This window comes from Paroedura picta, chromosome 7 (genome assembly GCF_049243985.1).
Source record: "Paroedura picta isolate Pp20150507F chromosome 7, Ppicta_v3.0, whole genome shotgun sequence".
NCBI classification, from domain to species: Eukaryota; Metazoa; Chordata; class Lepidosauria; order Squamata; family Gekkonidae; genus Paroedura; species Paroedura picta.
In genome coordinates, this window is record NC_135375.1 from 23457966 (window position 1) to 23480096 (window position 22131).

At 43.0% G+C, this 22131-nt stretch overlaps 1 protein-coding gene across 2 annotated transcripts in view; it reads right to left on the reverse strand.

The window, feature by feature from the left end:
• FGF10 (fibroblast growth factor 10) overlaps nt 1-22131 on the reverse strand; it is a 107423-nt gene that overhangs the window by 51728 nt on the left and 33564 nt on the right. The window lies entirely within an intron of this gene.

The window sequence follows — 22131 nt, forward strand, 5'->3', positions numbered from 1 at the left end:
CATTTTCCTTAACGAATATGTTCACATTTAAGTTACAGAACTTGGCTTCTAGATCTCCACATTTCAGTGCACGGACAGTCTAACAAAGCAATCTTCAATAGGGTTACTTGTAAGTCAGCTGGGCTTAGGTAGGCCTAACTAGGCTTGCAATGTAAAACAGTGCCCTGCTAATATACTACTTTTTGAATATATCAGAAACTTTTGCCTCGGAAGTTGACAGCCAGCAAGAGCAGTGCTCTCGAGCCAATTTCCCACTTTCTAAATTGACTGATTAAACTGCACTATTCCATTCCATGCTAAGCCCTACTAAAACTTTATTGCTTCCTGTGCTTCTGGAACTTTAATTAGTTTACATTTTCATTTTTTAAAAAAAAACAGATATAAAGTGTTAATGCTTTATGCCATTAGCCTTTTTGGTAGAGCGTCTTACCAGAAAGTTATATATTCTTAACATTCTCATTTGATAGCCAAGTACTCAAAAGAAAGTTGCACTTTTAAGGGTGGGTGGGTGGGAGTACAAAGTGAGGAAACTTTACTGAAAAGAGCACATGCTCTGAGAGTCTTTCCTCCCCTTAACATGCGTAACTTGAGTAATTATACGGTTCCTATACACGGTCCCCTAAAGCATTTCCGAACTATTAATGTACTTTTATGCAGTTACAATGTGAGTCTTTGAGGCTTCCTCTCAGTAGGCAGTAAGGTTCTTCAATAGCAGATGACAGTGAAAAAACAGAAAGGCCCAATTACATTGTGGCAAGCAGGGTAAAAATTAAAACCAGCTTAAAAAGTGGTCCCATGCTTGAGCACTATTTGATCCTAAAGGTTCCTAAAAAGCTGTTAATGCAACCCTTACTGATAGTAAAATCAAGAACTTAAACATGCAAGAAATCAAAATTCCCATTAAATAAATATGTCAGATTAAAATACCCAACCATGTTAATCGCAGGCATTGCAATCAGGGATGGTTGTAGCAAATGGGCAATGGGGCAGCTGCTCTGGGCCCCATTCGGAGGGGAGGGGGGGCAATCAGAAGCTGGGGGTGGGGGTGGTGAGAGAGCCAAGCGCAGCAAGAACCTCTTTTCTTGAAGGAGGGGTGAGGAGAGGATTGGAGACAGCAGTGGAGGGGGAAAAATCAAGAGGCAAATCTCTGCTGTGAGAAGTTAGGGTTTCTGGAGTGCAGTCACTTTAAGACAAGCCTTGCAACTGGGAACCAGTAAAGCTTTGAACTGATGCTCTGGCCAATCAGGGACGGCTGCTTTGCTACAGCGTCACAAAAAGCAGAGAGCTGCACATTTACTTATGACATTTTTTGAAATATCAAGGCTTATATCCACTCCAGGATATCATGGGGGGGCGGGAGTAGGGTCACCACAAATCAATCATGCATGTTGCAGAACGAAAATCTAAAGCGCCCAAAATCAAAACACAAATCAAATTCAGTGTACACGGGAGGGATTCATTCGAACTGGGACTGGGTTAAAAGCCCCATGCAGACTACACCCAGCTCAGATCCTCAAGGCAACCTTAGTACCACCAGGTCCCATCCATGTGCACTTTCAGAACCTCCAATCCCCACCTCCAATCACTGCTAGATAGATGCATATGAAAAGGCACTCTGTACTGAGACCAAGAACTACACACCATATTGTACTTAAAAAGAAAGTTTATGCAAATTTGGACTGTCCTATTCTGGCAAGATATCCAAAGAATTTTGAACGAATGAAAAAAGGATTCTCGTAAGATCAACAGGATCAGGGAAGGACACACAAGAACTCAGGAATACTAAGAGCAATTCCGCACAATGAGCCATTTCGCTAAGTCTGAGCGCTATTGAAAAGCGCTGGAAGCAAAAGCGGCAGGTCTCTGTAACGCACACAGCCAGTTCAATCGAAAAAAAGGCACTCCCACTAGCGCTGCTATCATAACGCACAAGTTTCCGGTCTCGCAGAAATCGCAACAAAGGGGGGGGGGATATTTTTCCATGCTTCCTCCCTCTCCCGGCCAACAATCAAAGAGAGCAGCCAATTAACTGTTGTGTTCATGTTTCCCTTTAAAAACATTTTTTTTTTAAAGCACAAAAAGACCAGTAGCAATGCATATTCGTTCATTCGATGTATCAGAAAGACCTTGTTTTTGCTGGCTTAGGAGCTGACGCTTATTCTTTACACGTTCTGAAATTAAAAAAAAAAATCCTTCCCCCCCCCCCCCCGTGCTATTTCTGGCCGAAATTAGTGCAGTGTCGGACAGGGGGCTGTATTGTGCTCGGAAACTTTACGAACAATTGCTTGTGGAGGGATTTCAGCCATAGAAGCATCGCTGATTCGTTGCTTTGGCGGGTTTAAGGGGGGGAAAATGGCGATCGGGATGCAGGAAGCTCGGGTGCGAGAAATTAGGGAGGGACATGCTTGCTACCGCTGTTTTGAGAACGCACATGTCTTTTTCGGATGTGTTGCAGGTTGTTCTCAAGAGTCAAGCAGTTTTTTTAGGGGGAATCCACTTTTACGGATTCCCCGAAAATTGCTACAATGAAGCGATTTTTGCAGGAGTGTTGCAGATTGTGTATGACGTCGTGAATAACACAAAATAAATAGCGTTACACAATGGTGACCCTTCGGCAACATTAGCGCTGTGTGGAATGGACCTAAGTTTTACTCAGAAACAGACATTACTTTCCATGGTATAAAAACCTCTCTACCTATTGGCGACACATCCCCAGATAGTGACCAAGAGCCATGTGCAGGATCTGATGCCAAATATTTTAACATAAGGATGTATCCCGTGTTGCATATGTTATGAGAATTTTATCAGCATCTCATGGACAGGTAGGATTTTTCCTATCTTCATATTCCTCTGTCGTATATAACTCCCCATGAAGGTTGTGAGTTTCAAAGCCATTGCAGGTGTATGTACAATAAGCTGTCTGATTGCATAGAGAAATTTATTTAAATTCGGTACCACTTTATCTCAAATGCTTATGACTGGCTAGTTTACAAAGTCCACTCCTGTAAAGCATGTGAATAAACAAGGCTCAGGCTTAACTAAGGGAGTCTTCTCTTGTACCAAAAATTAATCTACCTTTGAGTATGGCTCCTTTTCTCCAAAATGCTCCAAGCTTCTCTTTATTCATTGTACCCCTTATATACATAACCCACTGTCCATTTGTTTAACCCAGTTAGCAAGCCACATAACCACAGGGGTTAAGTTATATAAGTTACTTCCTGATCCCAAGAACTTTCTGGATCCCTTTGTGTTAGTTCTTATGTCTACCTTCTGGAAGCCCATCTTAGTTACCTGTCTCCAGAATTGCCCAATGGCTAGCTTCCAAATATTTTAATGAACCCTCTTCCAATTTCCAATAAACATCGTTTTATAAGCCCAACATAGTGGCCATGAAGTTTAATTAAATTTCAATGTTGTCAAATTAAGACAATTGTCAAATTGAGGCAATATATATTGTTTACTATATTCTGCATCTTATACCTAATTACCACTATCATTCTGGTCACTGGTCTTCCAAAACTCAATATCGATCCTCCTTCAACAGCATCTGCTATGAGATGCCTCAGATGCTGGAAACATACAGAAGTTGGCAAATAGCATCTTGCAAAAGAACCATCAAAACAGTAAATTCCCCTGGGCGGAAAGTGAAAGGAAATGCCTCACTTTTATTAGTTCTGCAATTTAGACAATACTATGATTTGTCAGAATGATTCAGATTCCCCTTCAGAGCTTAAAGATCATTATGGACTGTGCAGTCACAGTGAACAGAAACATTAAAACAAGCCCCACACAATTTCCCAAAATACAATTTACAATTTGAAACAACTTACAACAGCTTTTGATAGCTTGATGGTGGTAAACATTTATACCCTACTCCACCGTACTCCAGTGCCTCAACTCTCCCATTCCCAGTTTAATGCCCAATAGTTGACCTTAGGTGATGTTCACTCAAGGGGGACCTGATTACAGAAAGAAAAAGAGATGCATTTTCTGAAAGTGATGCAAGGTTTTCTTTGACCTTCAATAACCAGAGTTGATTTTTATACCCCATTTTTCACTGCCCAAGGGAGTCTCAAAATGGCTCACAATCGCCTTCCCTTCCTTTCCCCACAACAGACAGGTAGATCAGGCTGAGAGAGTTCAGACAGGACTACGCAGTCACCCAGGGGGCTGCATGTGGAGGAGCAGGGAATCAAACCTGACTCACCATATTAAAAGCCATTGCTCTTAACCACAGATTTCAAATGTCATTTAATTGATTGCGGTTGCTTTCTGTGTGTCAAGACCCACCACAAACCTTCAGTGGAGCCAGCTACAAACAAATTTATATTTAATATTTAGAACTATTTACTGAAGTGACAGCACACATCTGTACAGTATCTAGTTTCATGCTTGTTTGTCCTCAAGGCAATCCAGCCCCATTATTTCTATCTAGTTTGGATAAAGTTATCTAGAAGGAATGTTAGACCCCTTGGTTCTTAGACCGTTCCTTCTTCCCATATAAAATTACTTTTCCGAACTTATCTGCTTTGACACAAGTGAATGCTACTCTGGCTACTTTCCATTCTCTATTAAATTCACACCAGAATCCCCGTGTTTATGTCCAATGAATACAGGTATTTTATATTGTGCTCTATTGGGGAGGGGGGGGGGCTGTGGCTCAGGGGCAGAGAATATGTTTGGTACACAGAAGGTTGCAGATTTAATCCCGAGCATCTCCAGTGATAAAATCTAGCAGTTGTTGTCGTTGTTAGGTGCAAAGTCGTGTCTGACCCATGGATCCTCCAGGCCTTCCTGTCTTCTACCAGGGAGTCCTTCCTTCCTTCTCATGAGGTGGCCAAAGTATATGAGTTTCATCTTCAGGATCTGGCCTTCTAAGGAGCAGTCAGGGCTGATCTCCTCTAGGACTGACCGGTTTGTTGCCTTGCAGTCCAAGGGACTCGCAAGAGTCTTCTCCAGCACCAGAGTTCAAAAGCCTCAATTCTTTGACGCTCAGCCTTCCTTATGGTCCAATTTTCACAGTCATACATTGCAACTGGGATTACCATAGCATTGATTAGACGACTTTTGTTGGCAGGGTGATATCTCTGCTTTTTAGGATGCTGTCCAGATTTACCATAGCTTTCCTCCCCAGGAGCAAGTGTCTTTTAATTTCTTTGCTGCAGTCCCCATCTGCAGTGATCTTGGAGCCCAGGAAAATAAAATCTGTCACTACCTTCATTTCTTCGTAGGTGATATGAAAGACCAGGGCCTGAAATGCTGGAGAGCTGCTGCCAGACTGAGTAGATGGACCAATGGTCTTACTGAACACAAAGTAGCTTCCCCTGTAATCAAAGGAATGTCATTCATCCCACATTCAAGCAGGGGACCCAGCAAAAAATGCAGATAAGTCAGAAGCAGGATGAAGGCAAAAAATCAGACCCTGTTCTATTAATGAGATTTTGTAAACTGCCATGAGCCGGTCTCGGAAATGGCAAGAAATAAATCTCACAAACAACAACAGAAACTTTCCTGTAGGATCCAACCTGTTATTTGGCTCCACCCCAAGTCTGCTCAGCCAATACTCTGCCTTCCTGCTTCTGTGTTTTAGAAGCTTGTGAAATTTTGACAGACATCTAGCTTTACACATACAAAGTATGCTTGAATGCTGGAAACTAGCTTGTTAGAGAGAAGGCTATACATAAAAACCCATACCCTGGATGTCATGGAAGCCGATCTGGGAAAAACCCACAAAGTACAATGAAGCTCACTGGGACTGCAGTGCTAATAATGCTTTCCTGACAGTAAGCCTTCTGAAATAAAATTAAATTGGGTAGGCATTTCAGGCTTGTTTTGTGGGTTGTACTCTCACAGCCTAATTCCTAATTTAAGAATAAAATGGAAAAGGGAAAACTGGGTTATCGTGCCCTGAGCTCCTTTGATGAAGTATGAGATAAAAATGTGCCAGATGTCTAATCTTCTATTTGTAACAAACTTTTAAAAATGGAGGCATGATGAGCCATGCAATCTGCCCCCCTGCAGTGGTAGAGTTCCTGAAAAGGCTTATCACCTTCCACTTGAGAAAACTCAGTCGCTCCCCCCTGGTTTGTAATAGATTGGAACTCTTCACTCATGTTACAGCCAAGGGTTGCAACGGCCTGCTGAAGATGTGGGCGTGCGCTGGTGCGCAACAGCAGGATCTGCTCTTAAAATGCTGATCTGGAGCATTTTAACCTCCAGCAATAGCCAAGTCTATTTCAATTAATTCAAAATAAATCCTTCTATGTGGATAGTGTCAAATATGACCTTCGCTGGAAACCGCACTGCCAGGATTGTCCACGTAATCATTTCATTAGCTTAACTACCTAGCTATCTTCTTACACAACCCATTAAAATGTAATAAACATCATTTTTGGCACGGAGGATCCAAGTACGAGAATCAAACTGGACTTCACAAATACGCCATTTGGCTATCGACCATCTTGGATTTTGTGTGCAGTAATACTGTATAAACAAATGCAGACATTTACTGGCATGGTCTGACAGCAAAACTTGTACCTTCTCCTGTTTGCAACATCCTGTTGGCATTTGCTACACGTGGCTAAGCGCATTTTGACAGCAAGAAATGTCCCGCATCAGATCTCAACAGTTACCATTTCAAACCGCATATTAATTCCTAACTTTAAAAAAATCCTCGTGGATCTATTATTTGATACTAAGGAATGCTTTCCAAAACTGCACAAGGTTATATGCATTGGCACTCTGATTTCACCCCCCCTCCCACAAACACACACATGCTCCAGTAATGGGGAGCACTATCCGTGAAATCCTTTAAAAGCCAACTCAAGGCAAGAGACATTCCAAGGTGGTGTGCCATTGCCTGCCTCTGCACAGCAACCTGGTGGTCTTCCATCCAAATACTCATCCAGGAAGGCCCTGCTGAGCTTCCATGATTGGGCTAGCCTGACGTATCCAAGGCAGGGTTTATATATACTGACATTCTGACTTCTGGTTTGGCCCAACCACTATTGTATTCTATTTAATGTTTAATTCAAATTCATAGATGGTACTCTGCAAAAATGGAAGGTTAGTTAAATCAAGCATTGTAGGCTAATAAAAAAAAAGTAGCTGTGGGGCATATCAAAGAGCCACAGGTGGCCTACAACCCACCTTGTGATTATCACTGGTTAGGGCACGCTTTCTCAACAGGGGTTTTGTGAAACCGGGGGGGGGGGGTTCCTGTTGGCCCTGGAATAGCTTTCTGATCGGGTAAGAGTTAATTAATTTTATGAGCCTCTTGTGGCGCAGGGTGGTAAGGCAGCCGACATGCTGTCTGAAGCTCTGATCATGAGGCTGAGACTTCAATCCCAGCAGCCAACTCAAGGTTGACTCAGCCTTCCATCCTTCCAAGGTCGGTAAAATGAGTACCCAGTTTGCTGGGGGGGGGGTAAAACGGTTATGACTGGGGGAGGCACTGGCAAACCACCCTGTATTGAGTCTGCCAAAAAAAAGCTAGAGGGCGTCACCCCAAGGGTCAGACATGATTCGGTGCTTGCACAGGGGATACCTTTACACACACACACACACACACACACACACACACACACACACACACACATATGGTGGTTATGCAGATGGTTATGCCACTTCTAGGGGGAATGGCTGGGAGGCGCAGCCAGCTGACATAAGTTCTAGGAGTCCTTGAAGCCTAAAATATATATTTCAGGGGCTCCTCCATGGTCAAAAGGTTGGAAAAGGCTGCTCTAACCCCTTCGTATAATAAGTGAGGGGACCTGGGCAAGCTCTTCCCCCTGTAATCGTGCCAGGTGGTAGATAACTGTCTGCTTTTCCACTCTGCTAATAGTAAGGGTCCCCATAGTGATTACCTAGCTTTCTCAGAGTGTCAGCTGATGTACATAGCACTGGAAACCTTCAAACATAATTAACTTCTGTAGCCTCTTAATGCAGTTTCACCTCTAATCCACAGTTATATTCTACAGAAGAGTGTAATGGCTCTTCCAATCTAAGATTGCAACATTTCATGGATTAGTCAGTGATTAAAACCAGACACAAAGACAGCATATTTTTTTCCCCCTCAGAACGACCATGTGGTGTATATTATCTGCATACATCACTTGTAATGGTGAGCACTCTATCCGTGAAATCTTTTAAAAGTTGGTTTGCTGAAAGTATCCCCTGTTGATACATCTGTCAGGAAAAGTGATGAACAGATAAAATTGCACATGCTAGCCTCAGGAAATATTATATTAGAAAGATCTGTCACAATAAGAAAACACATCTATCAACCGTTTTTACATCTGAAACGGAAGTATAGGTGGATGTAGGTAGGATGCCTTTGAAGAAAGAATATTTTTATTCATTTTGACTTTAAAAAATGCTCCATTCAATGGGTGGCTCCATGATACAGCTGCAATTCAAGCAAGGTACTACGTATAGGATATAGCAGTCTCAGACACACTTGTCTGTAGCTTACGAACTATCATGTGATTATGGACAGTTTTGATATTCCAATGCACTGTGAAAGTATTATATTTGTTTACTTTCTATTTCTGTATCCTTTTGAACAAGTGGATGGATATGCAAATAGATGAAAGCAAGCGTAGGTCATATATTTGCCAGGCAGAAGTGTTCTTTTGTTTCCCAAAAACACACCACTGGGTCCTCATGGGAAATAAAAGCGGGGCAGAGATATCTAAATAAATGACCATCTTTGCTTTTGTGGCAGCTGGGTTCTTTTTCCGCAGCCAATGATAGCTTCTAAGCTCATGGCCATCTGTCTTATTGGCTGAAAACAGAGGCAGAAATTTAGCATTCTATCAGCAACCATCCTGGGTGTGAAGAAAGTTCCACAAACTCCCCACTATTCCATGGTTAAATGACCCACTCACAGTTGGCAGGGATAAGGTTACCATACCCCAGTTGGGGCCTGGGGATCCCCCAGTTTGATGTCTCTCCCCCCCCCACACACACACAAACACACTTCAAGGGTTTAAGAAACCAGGGGAAATCTTCCCTCCCCAAACAAGCAAGATGTCTGGAGAAAAGTGATGTTTTTACATCGCCCAGAAGTGACGTAGGGACGTCAGTGATGTGTGTGTGTGTGAGAGACACTGTGCTTTGGGGACAAAACTCTATGGTAAGAAGCTAATTCTACCATAGATTTCCCCCAAAAAACCACAGTATTGCCCCTGATCTCTCTACGACACTTTCGAGTGATGTAGAAATCACATTTATTTCACGCTTCTTTCATATCCATTCCCAATAGGTTCCCCGCATCCTCTGCTGACTGGTGCATCAGACCTGGAAACCGTAGGCAGGGAGCTGCCACTGGCTGGAAGCAAGACAGCCTCCAGCAAACAGGGTGGTCACACCAATTTTACCATGAGAATGATACAAAAACAGAATGCCTGAGAATAAAATCCTATTGCTTATATGATTTAAAAAGCAAAATAACTAAAACATGCCATGAAACCATAATTTCCATCGTAAATTGACTAATTCATCACAGTCAATAATAATCACTAGGGATACAATAAATTTGGGGTTTGTTTTTTAATTCAAGTTTTTACTGGAATTTTTAAACTATTATTGTAAATGGCTTCACAAGAAAAGGTGAGGTATATATATTTTAATAATCAAATACTCTTTAAAATTAAACCATCCTCAAATAAAAATTGCTTATGCGCTGCTGTATGTAAGTATTTCAAACATGAACAGAACTGGGGATATTGTGTGTGCGTGTTTTTTTTAAGGGCGGAATTTCATAAATTGCTTCACTTCACAATTTACAAAACAGCAACCTTTTTTGAAAAAAACACAAGTCCACATAAGAGTCCTATGTTGCATGCACTTGTTGCATAACTGAGTCACTAGCACATGTGATGCACTGTGTTGATTCATGCATTTATCAATGTTATAATCTGTACTTTAAATATAGGACCCGGATGAACTATTAAGCAGAATGTGCCTGAAAATTGCAACAGTTTTTAAATTGTGCTGCTCTCTGTGCTTTTGAACAGAGAATGTGATGTGGTAATAGGCTTATGATTATTTGGCTCTAAATTGTATATGATTATTTGGCTCTAAATTTCAAAATCCACTTCAAAACCTACCATGGCAGTCCTAGGCACAGTTACATGCTTCTAAATTCAAGGCAGTCAATGGGTTTAGGAGGATGCAACTCTGGTTAGGACTGCACTGGCAAATGTTCCAAGCTAGACGTGCCAATATACGTGAGATATCTGAAAGGATAACAGACATATTTTGTACATCCCAAATGCAAAACTGATTTGTTTAAAATACCAGATGAGAAAAAACTCCCAACTCCCACAACTTGAATTCTATGAACAATAAAACATTGGATTTATTAGAATCTACTCAGTCATTATAGCCATGACACCGTGAACAGAGTTCAGAGGAAATAATGGGAAAATTCTAACACTCTTGCAAAGTGAACACATATCCTACACATGCACATAAAAATGAAGAAGAGCACGATGGTCTTCTCTCACTGAATTTGCCACTGTACAAAATGTTATGCATTAAACTTTGTTCTGAAAAATAGTTCAATAGCCGATGACTCCTGGGGATGAGCTCCTGGGGAGGAAAGCTATGGCAAATCTAGACGGCATCCTAAAAAGCAGAGACATCACCCTGCCGACAAAAGTGTGTTTAGTCAAGGCTATAGTATTCCCAGTTGCAATGTATGGCTGCGAAAGCTGGACCATAAGGAAGGCCGAGCATCAAAGAATTGAGGCTTTTGAACTCTGGTGCTGGAGAAGACTCTTGCGAGTCCCTTGAACAAACCGGTCAGTCCTAGAGATCAGCCCTGACTGCTCCTTAGAAGGCCAGATCCTGAAGATGAAACTCAAATCCTTTGGCCACCTCATGAGAAGGAAGGACTCCCTGGAGAAGAGCCTAATGCTGGGAGCGATCGAGGGCAAAAGAAGAAGGGGACGACAGAGAATGAAGTGGCTGAATGGAGTCACTGAAGCAGTAGGTGCACATTTAAATGGACTCCGGGGAATGGTAGAGAACAGAAAGGCCTGGAGGATCATTGTCCATGGGGTCGCGATGGGTTGAACACGACTTCGCACCTAACAACAAGAACAAGCCGATGACTATTTGCACAGACCACTGTCACGTGATACAGTGGAGAGACATATTATTTCCAGTCTTCTCTGACCGCCTTGTTTGTACACAGCTTGCATGCCCTTCTTCTACCCTAGACTATTTTAAACAGAACGGGCCACGTAATCCATTTCCGATTTCAAGTCTGTCCAAAAATCCCATTTGACATAAATATATAGTTCTCTGGTTCTTACACCACAAGGAGACCCAACATCCTCCACTGAGGGACGACTGTGAAAGTTTTATACACAGAAACATACACACACAGAACCCTCGCCAAATGCTACAAATACCCCGTTAGGCCAGCTGTAAAACAAAGCCTAATAAGAACAATAAGGGATTAAATAAAAATAAATCCATTGTTGCAGCCAGGGTGGGGTGGGTCCTGATGGCCGTTCTGAATTTGGAACTGAATGGTATGTTCTCTAGTCTTGAGTCCCCGAGGTAAGTGCCTTGAGCTGGCAAGCTTAAGCCTCAGAAAACACAAGCAGAAGCTTTTGTGCTGGTAGCAAAGCAAAGACAGAACATCAGCTTTTAATATTTATACCAGGCCTAAACAACCCAGAGGTTTCAAATGACCTGCCAGTCACAACAGCCAATGTTCCATTGCCCCATTCCGCCTCCGTTCCGGAAAAGAGCTGTGAGGCCCGAAATAGGGCTAAATCTATGGAAATGGGGGTATTTTTACTCACTTCTCTCTCCCACTTCCATCCTCATGCTTTTTCTCAGAAGTCAGGATCCCAAGAGTAGCGTTATGGGAGGCATTTTAGGGTGGCTAGCAGGAGTGGGAGACAGGGAAGTCTTGCTTTGCTGACAGAAATCCTGTCCATCTACAGCCATTTCCCATCCAACCATGTGGTCCACTCTAAACTCCACTCTTATACAATGAGGCTCTTGGCCAAAGCCCCCTTCCACCCTTGAGTCCCTGATACTCCTTCCCTTTTGTCCTATCATGTGTACAATTCTTGGCAGTAGCAACCCTCTAGAATCCAAGTTTCTGGGAACTTAACAATCAGTAATAACAGCATGCCCACCCATTTCCAGTTGATCCTGGAAACGGTTTACAGCATCAAATCCCCACAGGAAGGTATTATTAGGACTCTTAGCCATTTATTCACATTGGTGTTTGACTCACAGAACTGATTCACACATATGTGATTACCATTTTACTAGCTTCAAAGCCCGTTCCTAAGAACGGGCCTTGAAAGGGTCTCCTCCCCTGGCCAGGCAGCTTAAGGTGGCTTTGGGCCGCAGCTCGCAGCCGGATCAAGTGGGGGCGGGCAAGAGCTGGCCAGCTCATTAGCAGGCCCCGGACAGAACTCCTTAGCAGTCAGCAGGCCGGGAGGCCCTACTTAGCTGGCCCAGCCTAGCAGGCCAAGAGGCCCTCGTTAGCAGGCCTTGCACCACAACCCTTTGCCCAGGGCCCTCTCCCCTTATCTGCTGCTGGCTCTAGGCACTGAGGAGCGTCTGAGAGCAAAGAGGCTAGAGTCCATGGATGGAGGGCAGGAGCTGCAGGGGCAGGGCCAATCAGGGTGCAGCTTTGCTGGATAAGGATCGTTAATGCAGCATTAAGTCACAATTTACACAAGTAATTGTGCCATGACGGATAAATTTATTTTTTGATCTGTCTCTTCAAATTTAAAGCTTCTGATTGGAATCTGTTCACACATTCAAATCAAGTACTGAACAATCTCATGCACCTCATGGATAGACAGGAAGCACAAGAAATTTCAGAACTGCCCACTAGTATTCGTATCTCTTTGCTTAGCATGTGTCATTTTTGTTTACTCATGCAATCTTTCAAAACTATTGTCATTAATTTTTCTTATTCTCTTGTTTCCCCAATTCTTTTCAGTGGGTTTCAAAGCTAAAAATGTGTGGCTTAAAAAAAAAGTTCAGTTTGCTTCAAATCTCATTTGGAACAAAATGATGTTTCTAAAATTGGGGTCAATACCCTTCAATCTTTTGGGAGAGCGTAGAAGCCTAGATGGAGAGGTGAAGACGGTTACATAAACTCAGAGAAGCTGCTCCAATGCATTTTTTGCAATTAATCTTCCTACAGAATATGTGCACAGCATAATGCACAATGTTCCATTAAATCAATGTTTTCCTGACATGGACTACAAGCAGTCTCAGGAGATCTATCAAACTTGGAGAAAGGTCATGTGGATTTCTCCCCCTACCAAGTATACAGTGTACCAGAAGATACTTCTTGTTTTTTTAAAGGAAATACTTCTACTTACAAGTTGACGTATTGCATATTCAGGAGGGAATACTTTCTACTGAAACTGCTGTAACAAATGGATGTATGAGGCACACAGTAGGAGTAGATAAAGATCTCATCAATGGGAACTATTATTTTCTGCTTCTGGTACAGAATCTAAACCTCCATTCAGATATTAGAGGGCAGGGAAGAACCACCATGTATTTTCTTTCTAGACATACTCCACATCTGTACATTGTCTCAGATCCTGAATCTTCTGTGTGAGTGGTTTTACAATGTACTTCAGATGGAGAGAAAACATCAGAAGGGATACCTGCAATTTTGAGGTGCAAAATCAAAAGGTTCAGTATTTTTAGCTAGCTTGTTCGACATAACAGTGAAAAAAGGAGTCATGCATGACTTTTTAAATGTTAACACAAGTCATCAGGCCCTTTTATGCTGGCATAACATTGTGTGTGTGTGCATGTGCACAACTGAGGGTATATTTCATTTATATAAATCTGTTAGTCCTTAAATTGCCAGCTGACATTGTTTACTGAGCAGCATATTGACATGGATCCTTTTTTGAATAAGCAGCCCTTAGTTTGGTGACAACCACAGTGAATCCAACTCTTGTTAGCAATACCTGCATTATTTGCTACTTTGGCCCATTTTGAAGCATGAGCCCTTTTTTACACCTCCACTTACCTAAGAGACTCATCACAATACTACTTACAGAGTCACAGGTTGGAGAGGACCCCCAAATTAAACAAGGTCACTTTGAGTTAATTTGTGGTTAATTTGATGATGGATGTTGGTTATATTTTGAAATTTTGAGGAATCCATTTCCCCTTGTGAGGAAATGAAGATGTATTACCATTGCACAACAAAAGTCAACGTAAACAAGCAAAGTACAGTGGTTTAAAGCAGTGGTCCCCAACCCCTGGTCTGGAGACCGGTAGCGGTCCGTTGATCAGTCGGTACCGGGCCGCGGCTCTTCCTCCCTGGCAGCTGCCTCGAAGGCTGCTTTGCCGCTGGCTCACCTTTGGTGAAAGGAAAGAGCCTCTTGTGGCGCAGAGTGGTAAGCCAGCCGTCTGAAAGCTTTGCCCATGAGGCTGGGAGTTCAATCCCAGCAGCCGGCTCAAGGTTGACTCAGCCTTCCATCCTTCCGAGGTCGGTAAAATGAGTACCCAGCTTGCTGGGGGGTAAACGGTCATGACTGGGGAAGGCACTGGCAAACCACCCCGTATTGAGTCTGCCATGAAAACGCTAGAGGGCGTCACCCCAAGGGTCAGACATGACTCGGTGCTTGCACAGGGGATACCTTTACACCTTTGGTGTTCTCCGGCGGCCGCCATGGCTGGGGCCCCCCTCAGTGTGGCATTGTGCAGATGCTGCTGGCAGCGCCCCCCAGTGGGCGGTGGGAAGTCACGGGTGCCGGCGGGAAAGCAAGCGGAGCAGGAGCTCAGGCGGCAGTGGCAACGTCCCTCGGCAAAAACTACCCCCCCCCCTCCCGGGCCTCAGTAAAATTGTCAGGCATTGACCGGTCCCCGGAGATTAAAAGGTTGGGGACCACTGGTTTAAAGCAGGGGTAGTCAAACTGCAGCCCTCCAGATGTCCATGGACTACAATTCCTATGAGCCCCTGCCAGCGAATGGACATCTGGAGGGCCGCAGTTTGAGAGAGTATCATACCAGGATTCTGGGAGAGCCCTGTCCACTTCAAAGCTTGCTGGTGACCTAGGGCCTCACATACCTCATAGGTTGTTATGAGGATAAAATGAAGAACAGAAGATCAATGTAACCTATTTTGGGTCCCCACTGGGGAGAAAAGTTGGATATAGATGAATTAAATAAATAATAAATAGAATGAACAGTTGTTAATATACCGTGTGAGGTAGGTGGGGCTGAGTAAGCCCTGACAGGATTGTTGTGTGAGAACAACACTTTCAGGACAGATACTAGGCCAGGGTCACCCAGCTGGTTGCGTGTGGGGGAGTGGGGAATCAAAAGTGGCCCGCCAGATTAGAAGCCCCTGCTCTTAACCACTACACCAAGCATAATGAAATAATGCTTTAGGGCAGTGGTCCCCAACCTTTTTATCACCGGGGACCACTCAACGCTTGACAATTTTACTGTGGCCCACTGCCCTAACGCTCTCTGACTCTGGTCGCTATGGTAATGTTTAAACATCCCTTCAAAATAAGAGACAGACATGCCACAACAATGAACATAAGGAACATTTTATTTTCATGGAAATTTTATGACAATGACAAATCAATCGGAACCCTGAGCTTGTTTCTCTGCAACGAGATAGTCCCATGTGCGCCTGCCGGATTGTGGATGAAGTAAAGGGCCAGGGGGGGGGGAGGCGTCCTTCGCGGCCCACCTCGTTAGTCGACGGACCACATGTGGTCCCCGGCCCACAGGTTGGGGATCGCTACTTTAGGATGCTTTGGGCTGATCCTGCGTTGAGCTGGGGGTTGGACTAGAAGGCCTGCATGGCCCCTTCCAACTCTATGATTCTATGATTCTAATGATTACAAGCTACACCACAGAACAGTTATTCATGCTTTTCTCTTCTTCCTCTTTCTTTCCCCTGTATTGCCCTACACATGCAATACCGCTGACCATTTAACATTCTTACTGGCCATTTTATAGCCCACCCTGCCATATCAGGATGTAATTCTTTTTCCTGGCTGAACTGAACTGAGTTGGGCTTCAGTGTATTATCTTTCTTGAGAGTTTCATGAAAATATGTTGGGTAGATGCTAAAATTCACAGCATGAGCACTTCAGCTCCCTCGGCTTGCCAAGTTAAAGTACAAAGCAAGACCAAACAAGAGAGGAGATTTTGGCTTGCAATACTGACCTATAGGGCCAAGCCCACCCTCTCAGTTCAAAGCTCTAGTAACATTTAAGGATTTTTAACCTGAATGTGCCACATAACCCAGTTATGTTTTCTAACCCTGGGGTCCTTTTATACCTATTTTGATCCACCACTGTAGAAAACAGGAAATGCCAAAAAGAATAATCAGACTTCTACAGCATCTATGTTGTCAGTATAACAGCCTAAGGAATTGGGACTGCAGCATTCATAATCAAAAAGATGTTTATGCAATGCACCCTGCACGTGGAACATTTCAGAACATCCCCCCCCCACACACACACACACAGACACCTTTTTCAGGAGCCACTTTGTAGCCTAAGTATGCAGGAATTAATTCCTTCCAAATGTTTGATTTAAAATGGAACTGTGGCACATTATACTCCTTTCCCCCCTGTCTTTTGTCTCTAGTGAGCTTGGGTGGCAGTAGCAAACAGTGCTCTGAGGAGTCTATCAAGCCTGAGGAGAAACAACATTGATAAGTCCTTCCCCCAACTTTCTGACAACAGACCACAGTTTGAATTCCCGCTACACCACAGTAGGTTGCAGAACAATGCTGGGTCACACACTACCTGTGTCTAACCCAGGGATTTCCAACCAGGGGTCCTTGGGAGCTCTGAAGTAGTATGTATTGGGAGCATTTCTGGGCTGTCTTCTCAGCTCCTACTCTTCTTTCCAGCCTACATGAGGCAGAGCCACCATAGTAGTAGTAAAGGTGGGTGGAGGGAGCAAAAGAAGGGCTAAGGGTGCAGGTAGTGATGTGACTTCTGGGGCCATGGCCAGCTGACATCATTTCCGATGTTCCTTGAAAAATTATTTCAGGGGCTCCTCCATGGTCCAGAGGTTGAAAAAGGCTGGAGTAACCACTTCAAAGGATTGTTGCAAAGACAAAAATGGAGGAGAGGTTGTGGGGCTAGATCAGGGAGTCCCTGAGGTTATGTGAGAGCTCCCCAGGGGTTATATGGCCTTTCCCAGATGTTTGGATGGCTACTGACATCATCAGACATCACTGGAGCCCACTTCCCCTAATCTCTTTCTCCACAATGGAAATGGTAAATGATGGATCAATTGGTTGGCTACCACATCTTAGTTTCATGTCTGCTTCTGTGAAGGTGAACTTCCAGGATTCCTCAAAGTCTGAAAATATTTCAGGGGTTGTTCCATGGTCAAAAGGTTGAAAAGGGCCAGGTTAGAACCTGACTAAATGTTCTGCTAACAGAAGTGGTGGGGTAATTTCAACACTTGTCCTGATTGCCTCTTGTGCTGTTCCTGAGGGCTTCCTGTCCCTCAGGAGTAGCATCTCAGGGAGATCACTGTAGTGTGTGTGTTTTTGAGGGAGTGGATGGGAAGGCAAGAATATTCTGTCCCACTGACAAAAGTAACTGGCAAGAACAGACAATTTAGTCTGTATCCCACTGATTGTAGGGAAGAAGAGTGGGGTATAAATATGTAGTTTCTGATGTTAAAAGGGGTCCTCAGACTTGAAAGGGTTGCAAACCAGCTATTTAGTTCAGGGGTAGTCAACCTGTGGTCCTCCAGATGTCCATGGACTACATTTCCCTTGAGCCCCTGCCAGCAAATGCTGGCAGGGGCTTATGGGAATTGTAGTCCATGGACATCTGGAGGACCACAGGTTGACTACCCCTGCTTTAGGTGAAAGGATTATGCTCCTTTCTACCAATGCCACAGTCCCATTCTGAACCCCATGTGGCTATTGACCAATTAAAATTGCTTAAGAAATCTATTGTCACTTCTCATGGCACCTTTTTATTTTGGACCTAGGGAATAGCAGGACTCTGCTGTGGGCACAAGCTCAGTGCATCACAGGAAAAAAGGCTTAATTTTTATACAGATGTTTCACAGATAAAAAGGATCAATTTTTTACAAGGGTCGCTCCCACACTGTCAGTAGCAGTGCAAACCTATACAGAGTGTACAGCCTTGTAAATTCAATGAAGTCTGCTTTTCTGTATGGCTTTTCTTCAAACTTCATATTATTTTCATCACCAAGCCTATGTGATCAAGTGGTCAAGAACCAGAGGGTAGAGTTATATATGATCTTGACAAATGAAATTGCACGGGGGTTGGGGGTGGGTGGGAATACTTAAGGGAATGCTTAGGGTTCACTATAGAAAATCAAACTTAACCCCTAACCATTTGCCATATGGCTGCACTTAAGAGGTGCCACTAAAATTTCATCTGAAGAAACGTTCAGAACAAATTCAAGGAGAATCTCAGAGATGTGAAGAAAAAGCAAATGTTTTCTGGGGGGGGGGGCAGCACCTGGGCATGGAATTGAGGTCACTGTGAGGAAACAGGTAGTTGTGAAGTTCCTGCATTCTGCAAGGGTTGAACTAGAGACCCTGGACGTCCCTTCCAACTCTGCTATTCTAATTAGTAAAACGTTTCATTTTAAAGAGGAATTGTAACTAAATGCCAAGGGTATGTACTTCAAAAAAATACAGTTTTAATTTGGGTTCAAGTTTTTCAGCAGGGAATACTATTTGATATGATTGAATTTTGGAAGGAGGAGTTTTTTAAAAAAAATATTTTCCAGCAATTCTGGGGTAATGGAATTTCAGCACCCAAAAAGAATGCCCCCTCCCCCAAAAAAACAATCCTTACCAGAAACTGAAATAGAAATTTTTGAAGCGAATTTGTATTCCCCAAACCCCTTAAACAGTAATTTTAAATTGAGGAAGCTGGACTATCAACTGATAGAAAGGTTACCTCCCCACAGGCTTTTCAAATGAACAGGAAAGGAAGCAGACACAAAACTTACCTTGCCATCTGGTTCTGTGTTGCAGCCATTGGCTCTTCTTACAACAAAGCCCACCTGAACCCCAACAGCCACAGTGGGGACTGGAATGGCTGCCAGGCGTGCTTGTATGCTTCTGGGGCCTGGACCGATGTTGGGGGAATTGTAGGTGGCTTCAGAATCTTTAGGAACCATTACCCAGGCTTGAAAAATTCAGGCAGGCTAATGACCATCTTTTGGAGGCTGTTGAAGCCTGGGCAAGGTCTCTTGTGAGGAAAGCCACCAACTGCATTGTAGACTGAGACGTCAAAGTAGCTCCCATGGTTGCCTTCTTCCCTTTTACTTTTTTAAAATAATTCCCATGGGAGAGGTAGATATGGGCCTCCAAAGTTTAAAAAATAGTACTTGACAGTATGAGCTCTCTAACAATTCCGGAAATGAATTTTTCATGACTCCCAACATTCCACGAGTGTATTTGCTTTGTCCAGATATACCCAAGCCAAGCCTAAATGGCTGATTTCAGGTATATCACACTTGGGTATTTCCAAATACACTGAATGCTTTCATCTGCCATTGAAACATTTATCAATTTTCCAGAGTAAATAAGGTAAGAATGTAACTGGCTTTATTTACTCAAATATTTAGTGCTGAAGGAAGGAGCGAAGCTGTGGTTTTCTCATCATGTGTGGCCCATGAGGATTTGACCAAAGCTATTCATTCAGTCTTGAAAACAAACAAAACCAACAGTTAATTATGATGGCTATTGAGCCATTGCACTCCCAGGAATATTTAGAAGTAAATTATATTCTTATTCCCTAATACATTATCAAGGCCGATTCCTGGTTTTTGCTGCAGGCAATTCTGCCATTTGTCCATCATTCTCTCTTGGTGAACCTCCATAATGTTTGAAAGGGTAACACACACACACACACACACATATATATAAATGATAATAATAATATATAAGAAAACAGGAGCAAGGGTTCACAGCGCTTGTGTGCTGGGGGGGAAGATGCTCTAGCTGACATCTCTCATATATTTTATAGTTTGTATTTTTATTTATTTATTTTTACGTTTCCCAGAAGCTTATAGCTATTACTCCTCTTCCATGTAAACTAGCAAGCATGTGAAGACATGAGGTAAATTCATTTTTTATCAGGTGTGTGGTCCATCAAGGTAGAGATACCCATTGTCTTCTCAAATGCCAAATGTCAAACCTTGATAGAACATTAATGCATCTGTGGAGAAAAATCAGCAAGTGCGATATAAAACATTTCTGGTATCATTTTCTCCTTCAAATGCTCCTTTTCTGCCTGATTGTGCCAGTTAGGCTTCCTTCTGGATTTGATACCTGGCTTGGGTATGACCAATTCTCTCTGCCACCATATTATTATTATAACAAGAAAAACACTTACCTTATCCTCTGCTCTATAAAATGCTAATAACTGGATAGTAAGCTGAATATCAATTAGCAAAGTTCAATCGGTACTGAAGGGCTTAATTCCCTTTCCCCTCCTCCTTGCACACTCCCAGTCTAGATTGGGGTTACATATCTGTACAGTTTAATCTTTAGATGGATGGTATGAAAACGAGCTTTTCAGCCCCTATTCTGAAATAGGATCAGACCTCCTATTAGGAGAAAATGTTAGCACCCTCTCGAGAAAAGCTTTGAGGTACTACTTAGACAACAAATAATCAATTATTTACAGTGCTATCCTATCAGAATTATGATCTTCTATAAGGCAGTGGTTCTCAACCTGGAGGTCAGGGGGAGGGGGACAAAATGCTTTAGGAAGCTTTGGGCTGATCCTGCGTTGAGCAGGGGGTTGGACTAGATGGCCTGTGTGGCCCCTTCCAACTCTATGATTCTATGATACTATGACCCTTTGGGGGGCTAAACAACCCTTTCAAAGGGGTTGCGGCAGGGCAAGCAGCTTGGCCGGGTGGGGCACCCTCCACACAACAGCCTTGCAGTGTAGATCGATATAGAGCATTCCTCTGTCTGGAGCAGCGGAAAAGAGCGAGATCGGCATGGTGGGACAAAAGGCAGCACTGAACTGAGAAACCCCAGAAAAAAAACCAATTTAAATAGAATTACGAACCATGGTTCTTCACACCGTTGGTCAGTTTCGATTTAATTTCTGTGAAAGAACACTGGCATAATTTTATGGTTGGGGGGTCACCACAACATGAGGAACTGTATTAAGGGGTCACAGCATTAGGATGGTTGAGAACCACTGTACTAAGGATGATTATGATTATGATTATTTAATATATATCCCGCCTCCCCCTGGAGGCTCGATTGTAGGGCGTTTATTATTATTATATTTTTTTACTATTTTGGGAGAATGAGTGCCACTTGCGTTTCTTCATTTGGGCATCAAAATATCTTGGTTCTCAGTAAAATACAATAGTTTCTAAAAAAATATCTTCATTTTATGAATTACTCTTCTTTGACTAGCTCATGGTATCATTTTTGATGCTTCTTCATGGCTAGTTGCTTTAAGTTGTTATTTGGAACAATTTTTTGGTTGATTTAATAGAAGCGAAGTCAAATAATGAGGGCAAAAGGTTAACAATACATCTGGTCTTTCCATTTAGCATCCAGGTTTATCCTTTTTACACTGTGCAGACAATATAAATTAGAGGAGAAAGGCGGAGGAAGTGGAGGGAAATGGGCAGAGGTTTTTCAAAAAATTTTGTGTGTATATTTTTTTGTCCTTCTGCAGTAACTACAGATTCCATTTTTCCACATGGGTGACATGTGAGAGACCACAGGCATAAAAATATCATACTTCATGTTTAACAGTTGAAGCCAGAAGAACAGGAGGTGAAGAAAGAAGGCAGGGCCTGTACACTGTTTAGAAGCTTCACCATCGAAGGCATGGATTTCATTATCTTTAAGTGAATTAGGCTGTTCCCTTGAAGGAGAAGATATTAACAAGCCACCAAAGGGCTGCTGTGGGATTCTGACACTTTTAGTGGCTTGTGACTTACGAGGTAGGAGGACCAACTCCCCGCCCCCTCCCGCCCTTCTTAACTCACACCAGAAAACAAATCTGCCATTAGTACACAGAATGTCAAAAACTGATATAGGGACACAAAGTCATTAACAAGGTATTTGTTGGAACAGGAAAAGCCTTTATCTGACAAAAA